A 12,039-nucleotide genomic window follows, 5' to 3' on the forward strand; every position below is an offset into this window, starting at 1 on the left:
GTAAGCAGTCTTGTTGTGTTTATGTGCGGGGTCTTATTGTGTTGATGTGTATTGGTAAAAGTCTTGGTGTGCTGCTGTAACGATGGCGCTGTGGTTAAGTCTTGTGAATGCTGGTGTAATATGTTGAGGATCTTGTAAGTGTCGATCACCTTGGTGGATGGTGTGTGTTGTTGGGATTATAGGAGGGGTCTATGGAGTTGTATTGGGTGGAAGGGGGGGGTCAAACTGGTACCATGAGTCACGGTGGGCTAAAGGTGGTGCTTCGGACATTAATGTGTAAGGGAGTGCACTGGTAAGGTGTGTGTGGGTTGGGTAGGTAAGTGTCAATGGTAGGTGTTGGTGTGGTGATGGGTTTGATGAGTCACATAGTTGGTTACAGGATGGCAGGTGTGGGCACTATTTAGATATGACGGATTTGATTTCGTTATCAGTGTTGAGGCTGTGTGGTGTAAATGTCTGCAATGTGAAAATCCATTTCAATTCTTCTTTGTTGAGTCTCCTGATCATGTCTCCCCCCCTCCAGTTGGTGCTCAGTGCATTGATGCCTATGAATGTCAGTCCCTTGGTGCTACTGTTGTGTTTCTCTTGGAAGTGTAAGGATACATTGTGGGTGTCTGTCTTGTTGTTGATGCCTCTGATGTGCTCCATTAATCTTGCTTTGAGGGGTCTGATGCACCATCAACTGAGGGGTCCTATGTACTGACAGTTGCATGGGCATTGTAGAATGTATATTACATGACTGGTGTTGCATGTTATGTGTTCTTGAATGTTGCAGGTTTTGCCTGTTTGTGTTCAGGAGAATGTGGTGGTCGGTTTGGTGCTTCTTGGGCCTAGGGTGCGGCAGTTGGTGCACATTCCGCAATGCTAAAAACCTTTTCTGAGGGGTTGGCTGTCTAGTGTGACCTGTCTTGATGATGGTGGAGGTATGTGATTCTGTACTATTTTATCTTTGATGTTTGGGGCCTTCCGGTATATGACTTTGGGGTGTGTGGGGAGTACTTGTGCTAATGTCTCATCTTTCAGGAAGAGGTTCCAGTGTTTCTTCACTATGTGTTTGATCCTGGTGGCGCTAGTGTTGTATTGTGTTATGAATGGTATGTTGTCCGTGTGTAGTCCTTTGTTGTTTCTGTATTGGAGTAGTGGTGAGCGTTCTTCTGTGCCTATTTTGGTCAGGGTGGTCTGAAGTAGTGCGCTATCGTAGTTTTTGGCTATAAACTGTTCTTTCATAGTGTTCCCTTGTTCGTAATAGTCCATCAGTCTAGTACAGTTACGTCTGATTCATTTGAATTGACTGGTTGGTATGTTCTGGAGCCAATTGGGATGATGACCACTTTCTGAGAGAATGAAACTGTTTACATCTACCGGTTTATGGAAGGTCTTTGTGTGTATTCTGTGTTGGTCAATGAAAATGTGTAAGTCCAGGAACTTGACGTCTGTTTTGCTGTAGTGCGTAGTGAAGTTGAGGTGTCTGTCATTGTTATTGATATGGGCCAAGAAGTCTATGAGGGTGTTTTGGGGTCCTTTCCAGATGCAGAACACGTAGTCTATGTACCTCGTCCAGAGAACCAGATTTTCCCCCCAGTCATGCCCTGACCAGATGTGAGTCTCCTCCCATCTGCTCATGAATAGGTTGGCATAGCTGGGGCTGAATCTGGTTCCCATGGCGGTCTCTGTCTTTTGTCTGAAGAAGTTGCGGTCAAACCAAAAGTAGTTGTGTGTCAAAATTAAATCAATGCCAGTGAGTATGAAATGAACTTGTGACTGGTGTAGTGTCGGGTCTTTGTCCAGGAAATATTCGATGCTGTCCAGTCCTTGTGTGTGGTGGATGATGGTGTACAGTGATGTGACATCGCTGGTCAGTAGCCAGTAGTCATCACCCCAATCGACCCTCTCGAGAATTGGTAGTATTTGTGTTGTGTCCTGTATGTATGACTGTTGCTGTTTGACGTAAGGTTGTAGAAAATGGTCTATATATTGGGAAAGGTTCGCTGTTATGGAATTGATGCCGGATATTATGGGTCTGCCTGGGGGGTTATTGGTGCTTTTGTGTATTTTGGACAGGTAATAGAATACCGGGATGATGGGGTGGGGGTTGTGTATGAATTCATATTCTTTCTTGGTAAGAATCCCTGTAGATAGTCCTGAATGGTGTGTAGTTGGTTGTTGTATGTTTCAGTTGGGTCTTGTTTGAGTGTTTTGTATGTCTGTGTGTCTGACAACAATCGTTGTGCTTCTGTGGTGTAGTCTGCCTTGTTAAGAATGACTAGTCCCCCTCCCTTGTCCGCCGGTTTGATGATGAGATCAGTATTATTCTGTAGTTGTGTTAGGGCTGTCTGTTCGTTCCGCGTGAGGTTCTTGATGTGGTTTTTATTTGGTGTTGGTATTTTATTGATGTCATCCATGACCAGTTTTTCAAATGTGTGAACTAGGTGGCCTTTAAGGTGGCTTGGGTAGAATTGGGAGGGTGGTTTGAGTGTGGAATGTTTGTATTTGTCCGGTTCTGTGTAGGTCCAGGTATATTTCAAATTTGAAGTGTGATCAGTCTTGTGTGTGGTGCGTATTTGAGTCCTTTTGTCAGTAGCGATGTGTTGTCCTTGGATAGTGCATGAGCGCTAAGATTGAAAATGCCTGTGGATGATGGTGATGTGACGTCTGGCATAGTAGTGTGTGCTTTCAGTTTCTCTCCTCCTCTACATCCTCATCTTGTTGGTTTAGTTGGGGTGTGTGCGGGGTGTTCTGGTATTGGTTGGCAGGTGAGGTTGCCTGCCTCTAGATCTAAAAAATGGAGCGCCCATTGTGTTGAGTGTTGGGGGGCAGTAGTGGTTGGATGCTTTGCCGTTGTAGTGGGGAGGGGGTGGATGCTGCGTCGGTGGTGGTCTTTATTTTATTTGCCGTGTGTTGTCCTCTTGTTGCATTGATCCACCATTGTTCAAGTGAAAGCCTGGCTATATTTTCGTAGTGTGGGGTGTTGGTGTCTTCCTCGATCTTGTGTATGCTGAATGATATGTTCATGTCGGTATCTGTGCTTGCTGGTGAGATGGGGTCTGCCATTGGGATCGGTGTTGTTGTTGATGTCTTGTGTGATTTGTGTACTCTGGTCATGTATTGTTGATATGTTAATTGTAGTTTCTTATATATTGGTATGTTGTGGGAGGTGGTCTGTTTGTTGTGTATCTGGTGTGGTTTTGTTTTGGTCCCTCTGGTTTGGAATGTTTGGTCTTTTGCATGTGTAACAGTGGTGGTTGCAGTAGTGTTGTTGTTGTCTCTCTCTTTGTCGCGTATGATTTTTGACTTCTTTCGTTCTACTATGTTTTCCTCTGTTTTGTGTATTTTGCTTCTGGTGATGTCGACAAAGTTTCTAAATTCTGACTCTTCTTTGTAGGGTTCTAGGGAGCTGTTTAATTTTTTAATGTCTTGTTCTAGTGTTTGTAGTTCTGATATGTGTGTGTCGATGATGAGTTTAATTAATTTTTTGGAACAGTCGGGTAGTATGCTATTCCATTGTTGCACGAAAAGTGTGTTGTCGCTGCTATGGGATGGTGTTGGTTTTCCATCAATAGTGGAAAATCCAACTGTTCTCTGCCATGGATGAGGCAGCAATGTTTTTTTTTACATGGCACAAGGGGCACGGAGATTAGCTGCACAACCAGTGTGCCACTAAGCCCCACCCCTTTCCAAGGTTAGTCTACCACCTGCTGGGAAATGAGTGGGTAGTAAAATGCAGGGTGGGCTTTTTAGTGAGTGTTGGGGAGCTTTGGTATTATTGATGAACAGTAATGAGGTACTGTCCTCTTAGGGGTTTGTTTTGGGGCTTTACTGGTTTTAACTATTAAACCACTGTTGAGGTAAGTATGGCGTGTGATCCCCTTCTGCATAAATTTGCTTTTATTATCTGTAACCATAATGTTATAGATTGTGTCACATTTACAAGAGAACAGGAGAGGTGCAATATGTATCCGGATAATTGGGTGTAACACCCTTGTGGTGTGGAATTTCTCACTGTTCCTGTTGGTTCATCTTCCATATGCCACAGCAGAGAGGAAAGGGTCCCCCCTCCCAACACAATAATTACACAAATAGTAACATGTTATGTACTTTATTAAGCAGTAACTCTTCCAGTTAGAATTCATTTATGCATAAATGAAAGCAATATGAATTTATGCTCAGTACAAAGTATCAACATATTATGCAACCATGGATTATATTTTATTGCAATATCAATATCAACAATTTTTATGGGTACAAAGGTCAAAACTTACATACAATGAATACTGTAATATGTCTCTATAACAATATCTAACACCAAGATAACCCTGGAAGTCCTGTCTGGCCAGGTCTTTGCAGGGGTGGTTCCAATAGAGCAAACAAATTAGCAGAATGTGAAGCGTTAGTTAAGCTGAACTCTGTACTCCTAGTGAAAGCTGAATCCTTTAGCTCTGGCTGCTGTACATAGTTAATTCTACTGCAGGTTGAATAAACTGCTCTTATATAACACAATAAAACTAGGGATGAGCGGTTCGGATTCTGTGAAATCCGAACCGCTCTGAACATCGGGGATCCAAGTCCACCCAAGCCCACTGCGAGGCCGAACGTCATCCTCCTGATGTCGGATTCTCGCGGGAGCTCGCCTCTACATAAGGCACCGAGACCGGGACTCTGTGCCACTTCACTCCCACGCTGATACTCACTGTTGGTGTACAGGGACAAGTGGTTGTGCTGGCAAAGTGACTGTGTAAGGGGGCATATTGCATGCTGATGTATGCTGCGCTATACTCTGCTGATTAAAGTGACTGTGTCCAGACTTACAAGTGGCTGTGCTGGCAAAGTGACTGTGTGTAAAAAAAAAAAGTTTAAAAAAAACTTTCAAGAAAGTTGAAAGTTTAAAAAGAAAAAATATTTTTTGGTGCTGTACCCCACTGTGTATGCAGGCACCGTGACTCCCTGGGCCTTAGCCCTCTGTGTATAAAAGCACTGTGACTCCTTGGGCCTTAGCCCGCTGTGTATAAAAGCACCATGACTCCTTGGGCCTTAGCCCTCTGTGCATACAAGCACTGTGACTCCTTTGGCCTTAGCTCTCTGTGCATACAAGCACTGTGACTCCTTGAACAGTAGCCCTCTGTGTATATAAGCACTGTGACTCCTTGGGCCTTAGCCCTCTGTGCATACAAGCACCATGACTCCTTGGGCAGTAGCCCTCTGTGTATAAATTAAAAGCACTGTGACTCCTTGGGCAGTAGCCCTCTGTGTGTATAAGCAGTAGCACCGTGACTCCTTCGGCAGTAGCCATCTGTGTATAAAAGCACTGTGACTCCTTGGGCAGTAGCCCTCTGTGTATAAATGAAAAGCACCGTGACTCCTTGGGCAGTAGTCCTCTGTGTGTATAAGCAGTAGAACCGTGACTCCTTGGGCCTTAGCCGCCTGTGTATACAAGCACCGTGACTCCTTGGGCAGTAGCCCTCTATGTATACAAGCACCATGACTCCTTGGGCAGTAGCCCTCTGTGTGTATAAGCAGTAGCACTGTGACTCCTTGGGCAGTAACCCTCTGTGTGTATAAGCAACGTGACTCTTTGGGCAATAGCCCTCTGTGTGTATAAGCACCGTGACTCCCTGGGCCTTAGCCCTCTGTGTATAAAAGCACCATGACTCCTTGGGCCTTAGCCCTCTGTGCATACAAGCACTGTGACTCCTTGGACAGTAGCCCTTTGTGCATTCAAGCACCATGACTCCTTGGGCCTTAGCCCTCTGTGTATACAAGCACTGTGACTCCTTGGGCCTTAGCCCTCTGTGCATACAAGCACCATGACTCCTTGGGCAGTAGCCCTCTGTGTATAAAAGAAAAGCACTGTGGCTCCTTGGGAAGTAGCCCTCTGTGTGTATAAGCAGTAGCACCGTGACTCCTTGGGCAGTAGCCATCTGTGTATAAAAGCACTGTGACTCCTTGGGCAGTAGCCCTCTGTGTATAAATGAAAAGCACCGTGACTCCTTGGGCCTTAGCCCTCTGTGCATATAAGCACTGTGACTCCTTGGGCCTTAGCTCTCTGTGCATACAAGCACTGTGACTCCTTGGACAGTAGCCCTCTGTGTATACAAGCACTGTGACTCCTTGGGCCTTAGCCCTCTGTGTATAAAAGCACAATGACTCCTTGGGCCTTAGCCCTCTGTGCATACAAGCACTGTGACTCCTTGGGCCTTAGCCCTCTGTGCATACAAGCACTGTGACTCCTTGGGCCTTAGCTCTCTGTGCATACAAGCACTGTGACTCCTTGGACAGTAGCCCTTTGTGCATACAAGCACCATGACTCCTTGGGCCTTAGCCCTCTGTGTATACAAGCACTGTGACTCCTTGGGCCTTAGCCCTCTGTGTATAAAAGAAAAGCACCATGACTCCTTGGGCAGTAGCCCTCTGTGTATAAAAGAAAAGCACTGTGGCTCCTTGGGCAGTAGCCCTTTGTGTGTATAAGCAGTAGCACCGTGACTCCTTGGGCAGTAGCCATCTGTGTATAAAAGCACTGTGACTCCTTGGGCAGTAGCCCTCTGTGTATAAATGAAAAGCACCGTGACTTCTTGGGCCTTAGCCCTCTGTGCATATAAGCACTGTGACTCCTTGGGCCTTAGCTCTCTGTGCATACAAGCACTGTGACTCCTTGGACAGTAGCCCTCTGTGTATACAAGCACTGTGACTCCTTGGGCCTTAGCCCTCTGTGCATACAAGCACCATGACTCCTTGGGCAGTAGCCCTCTGTGTATAAATTAAAATCACTGTGACTCCTTGGGCAGCAGCCCTTTGTGTGTATAAGCAGTAGCACCATGACTCCTTGGGCAGTAGCCATCTGTGTATAAAAGCACTGTGACTCCTTGGGCAGTGGCCCTCTGTGTATAAATGAAAAGCACCGTGACTCCTTGGGCAGTAGCCCTCTGTGTGTATAAGCAGTAGAACCGTGACTCCTTGGGCCTTAGCCCTCTATGTATGCAAGCACTGTGACTCCTTGGGCAGTAGCCCTCTGTGTGTATAAGCAGTAGCACCGTGACTCCTTGGGCAGTAACCCTCTGTGTGTATAAGCACCGTGACTCTTGGGGCAATAGCCCTCTGTGTGTATAAGCACCGTGACTCCTTGGGCCATAGCCCTCTGTGTGTATAAGCACCGTGACCCCTTGGGCAGTAGCCCTCTGTGTATACAGCCACCGTTGCTTAGTAACTAAGCAGCTCACTGCAGCCTTTGGCCAATAATGGTGGAAACATTATTGTGAGCTGTGAGGTGGTCTAAATTGACTGTAAATGACTGGAAATTAATGTTAATGAAGTTAATAATTCTCTAGAAACAAAAATAATCCCAAATTATGTGATTTTAGCTTTTTTTTGGCAAATTTTGTAAAAAAATCCAAATCCAAAACCAGTCACGGCAAGTTTAGCAAATCCAATACCAAATCCAAAACTGGATGACAAATCGGAGCTAAATCCAAATCCAGCAAAAATAGTCCAGCACACGTCCCTAAATAAAACCAAGATATTTTTCTGTCAGCCTCAGTGAGTGTAAGCTGCTGCTGCTGACTGTTCTGTAAGTCACTCTCCTTACTAAAGGGTCAGTGATAGTAGGGAAAAGTTACCAGCTCACTAACTCCACTAGCTTATGCAGTGGTTCTCAAACTCGGGCCTCCGGACCCCACACAGGTCATGTTTTCCAGGTCACCCAGCAGGTGCACAGGTGCACTCATTACTCACTGACACATTTTAAAAAATCCAGCTAATTATTTCACTTACGATTCTGTGAGGAGACCTGGAAAACATGCACTGTTAGGGGTCCTGAGGACAGAGTTTGAGAACTTGTGGCTTAAAGATTCTGTAGTAATACTCCCTTTCTATTCTTTATATGGGCAGTTCCAATACATCTGTCTGACTGTCTATAGTACCTTTACTGCTCTAGATGGATATACTGAAGACTGACAAGGGTAATGCACTTTCCCTGTACTATGTATGGCTGGGTGCTCCTACGTGTCTTCAGCGACATCGTTAGCGGTGACCATGCTGCCAAATAGGGATGGGCAGATCGATTCACTGTACTAAGTTGAGCAACATGGCTCAACTCAGTGGAGTGTCTCGAGACAGTGTCTCTGGACACAGATTCTTTAGAGCTGTAGGAAGCAGAGGTGCCGGTGACTCTGAGTGAGTCACTAACAGCTCCGCCCCCCGCAGTCCAGCACTACAGATCAAGCTTCTGCACTGACTCTCCTGAGTCGGTGCACACCCCCGAGCCCTGGCAGTAGCAGCGTGACTCCGAGTGATTTGCTGACAGCTCCGCCCCTACACTGCTCATCTGACCTGATCACACTTCTGCACTGACTCAGTGCAGAAGTATGATCAGGTCAGATCAGCAGTGTAGGGGGTGGAGCTGCCACTGACTCAGGCTTCCACTGACACAGGCTAGAGAGGTGGCTGTCTCGACACACCAAACACTGAGTGACTCAAATCATTCGAACATCTGAATGATTTAAGTCATCGTGTTGAGACACTCACTCAGTAGCCAGCTCCGGCTGTCAGTCAGTGTAAGCTGAGACCCTTCTTCCCCTTGCCACTCCCCGGCTGGGAGTAGCAGCTCAACCCCCTCCAGTAGGACACTCCTCTGCCTCAGGCTGGCTCTCCGGACGCAGTCCTGTTTGTCACTGCTACCTCAGGCTCCTCCTGAATCACGATTCCTCTGACAGACATGGCCCGGTGCCTCCTTCTTCTGATATCGGGCGAGAATTCCTCAAGCCAGCTCCACCCTCAACACCAGTAGACAGTGCAGGGCAGTCACCAACCTTCTGCTGCTGGCTCAACCCTACTTGAGTATCCATGCCTCGGGGTCCTGCCTCCTTCCACTAAAGGGCATGAAGGAGAGGCCAGCCCTCAGTCTCTGCTCCACCCAGCCACTTCCTTCAGCTCCACCACACACAGCATCCAGCACTCTGATACAGCCTCTGTCTTCAGAGGTATCCTGGCAGTACAGTTCCCTACTTCAGAGGCACCTCAGCAACCACCCCCAATGGCTGGTGAGGCCCTTATCTCCTCCTGTTGGGTGCCTGGACGATTCCCACTGGGGCCGCAAGATGGTCTCTTCAGGTGCGTGGTGATCAGGAGCTTCACCTGCGCGCCAGCTATTCTAGCTGCGGCAGTCCTTGTGTAGTGCCCCAGAGCTTGATAAATGTGTATGGGTCCCTTTAAATGATCGTGAAAGTTCAGAAAGCACTTAACGCAAGAGTTTTCCTGCCCCTGCTGCTCATTGGTTCATGCAACTGTCAGTCAAGGAGGGATAGGCTGAGAGAGATTTGCCAGCTGAAATCTCGTGAGATCTGGAGAGTACTCCCAGGAAGCCTTTGCTGAGGAGAGCACATGCAGAGATGTGTGAGACATTTGGTGTTGGAGACAGGAGTTGTTTCTGAGGAAAAGACAAGCAGGAGGTTAGTTGGGAATTCCAGAGCAGTGTACTGAAAAGATTCCCATAAGAATAAGGCAGAAATTAAGGAGTCTCAATACAAATCCCGGCAGCTGCGGCATTGGCATACAGTATTTTCTTACAGCCACTGTGGAAACGCATTTGCAGCTGTAGTAGCATCAGCGTACATCTCTGAATCAGGCCCATGCATCCATTTACTTTTAATTGGCATTTGCAGAGCAGTGGCGAGTAAGACAGTCTCTGAAAAGCGGGACTGTCCCGCTAAAATCTGAGAGGTTGGGAGGTATATGCAAGTGCCAGCATGCCCACAGCATTATAGGCTCCTCCCAGTCACCGCACAGGAACACCCAAGACATCTCATCCTGTGCGTCTTAAAAGCAAAAACGCCTTTCTGCGTACACTCTGTGGAACGCATGTGCAGAAGGAGTTTTTAGTGAGTTTCTCACATGCAAAGTGACAAAAAATAATTTTATTCAAGTTCATTTATCAGGTTTTTCTGACTTTGATATTTCTTCTGATGAGCATCAGGAGAACTCAGATTTTGAGGATCCAGGATCCTTGATCCAGGATCTTTAATAGACAAAGGGATTGTTGTTTGGGGTGTAGATGACCTGGTCAGAGTAGTATGACAGGCTTTCAGAACTAAAAGATTGAAGGAAAAACCTGTATTTACTGAGTGAACATTCTGGTGGCTTGCTTATCTAAGTATAACCGCTCTTCCCATCCTGGGTTGTGCCGCCTTAGAGGAGGGCTCAGACTGGAAGATCTAAAGCATTGTAACGTCAATTAATGTAGCCTCAGAGGCAGCATTAAGGTCTCTAGTGTTTCCTCAGCTTTGGTATCTAGGTCTATGGAAAAGTGGGCTGACCTTTTTTCGTGGACGTTATCCAGTCAGACGTATCTAAATCTCAGCTGTTATCTTTGCAAAGCAGATTAAGGTTGGGTAAACAATAGAATGATATCTACATGTTTTGTCAAATTGGAACAACTAATTGTGTACTGCACAAATGCATATATGACAACCTCTGGAGGGCTGTGCTGTACGGTCAGTCACAAGATGTCGTGAACGACGTTGTGCACATCGTGTAGTGTGTATGGACGACCAGGCGACATGTCGTTCAAATTTGCTCTCTGAAGACCTCACCTCTTTAAAGATGGTTGCTCTAGTGTGTAGAGAAGTAACGATATATTGTATATGATCAAATTATGTTAATTTGTTTTATTGCTTGAAAGATTGTACAGTATGTACACTCAGTATCGTAAGTTCTGGGCTCAAGGAAAATTGGGTCAACCATCGTGCCAATTGGCCATCGTTTTGATGTGTACCTGGCCTTAGATAGGAGCAGATTGTTTGGGACAAGGCAGCATTAGATGCGTCTCTATTGGATTCCAAGGTTTCTGGATTAGCGGTTCTGGCAAGGTGCATATTTGGTTAAAATCATGGAATGCAGATTCTGAATCAAATACATCTTTGGAAGGCTTGCCTTTTGAAGGAAAGCTTTTATCTGGTCCTGACCTGGATAAGAGAATTTTAGAGGCTACTGGTAGTCATATTAAATCCAAGTTTCCTTTATTTTTTTTTCGTCCTTTAGACAGGGGCATCCATCAACACCTTACCAAGCCATGGGACAGGTTTCTTTGTTCTGGGGTCAAATTGTAGAGGGTGACAGGAGCCAGGTAAATGTGAAGCTACTAGGCTCAGGATACAACTAGGAAGGGTAGAGGTGTCTGTGGTGGGTGTTATTCAGGGAACAGTGGAGAAGGTCCTCATCAGACCATCAGGTGACAGGAATAATAGAAATAAGTTTAATCCTTAGTTTTTTAGGTCCATCACTGAGAATAAATTTTTTTCCATAAAGTTACCAAGAGAAAAGGAAAAATGTTTGGCCCTAGATCAGTCAATAACTTCCTTTCTAGAATCAGAAGTAATTACTCTGGTACCAGAAAATAATATGCCCCTGGGATTTTATTATAGTCCGTTTTTAGTCCAAAAATCTAGACTGAAGTCACAGACCTATCCTAAATCTAAAATCCAGTATCTAAACACAAGGCTGAGTATAGACAGATTCACAATGGAATCAGTATGAACACTCATAATTGGAATGGAGGTAGGTGAATTATTGGCATGCATAGGATGACTAACTCATTTTGACTATTTGGGAAGGGCATCAGTGAATTCTAATATTTTCAGTCGAAGGAAAGTATTTTCAATTCAAGGTTCAGCCTTTTGGTATAGACACAGCCCCTCATATCTTTAAACGATCATGACAGTAATGGCAGGACAGCTATGATCTAAGGGAACAAAGATTATTCCTTATTTGGATGATCTGCTCTTCAAAGAGGTTCAGAGCAGTCTCTAAAATTAAATCTCCTAAGAGCTGTTAAAGTACTAGAATCTCATGGGAGAAGTCCTATATGATCCCCAGTCAGTGCATGAGGTTCTTAGGTCTTGTTTTCAATACCCAGTTAGGAAGGTTCTTTTTGCCAACAGACGACAACAGAGACATTTAGAAAACTGTTTTAAAAAAATTAATGTCAGAGTTTCATTGGTTCCTCGGTGCACTATATGAAGCTAATGAGAAAGAGGTTGTTCTCATCTGATGCAG

This window comes from Taudactylus pleione, unplaced genomic scaffold (assembly GCF_031769625.1).
Source record: "Taudactylus pleione unplaced genomic scaffold, aTauple2 ptg000407l, whole genome shotgun sequence".
Classification (NCBI taxonomy): domain Eukaryota; kingdom Metazoa; phylum Chordata; class Amphibia; order Anura; family Myobatrachidae; genus Taudactylus; species Taudactylus pleione.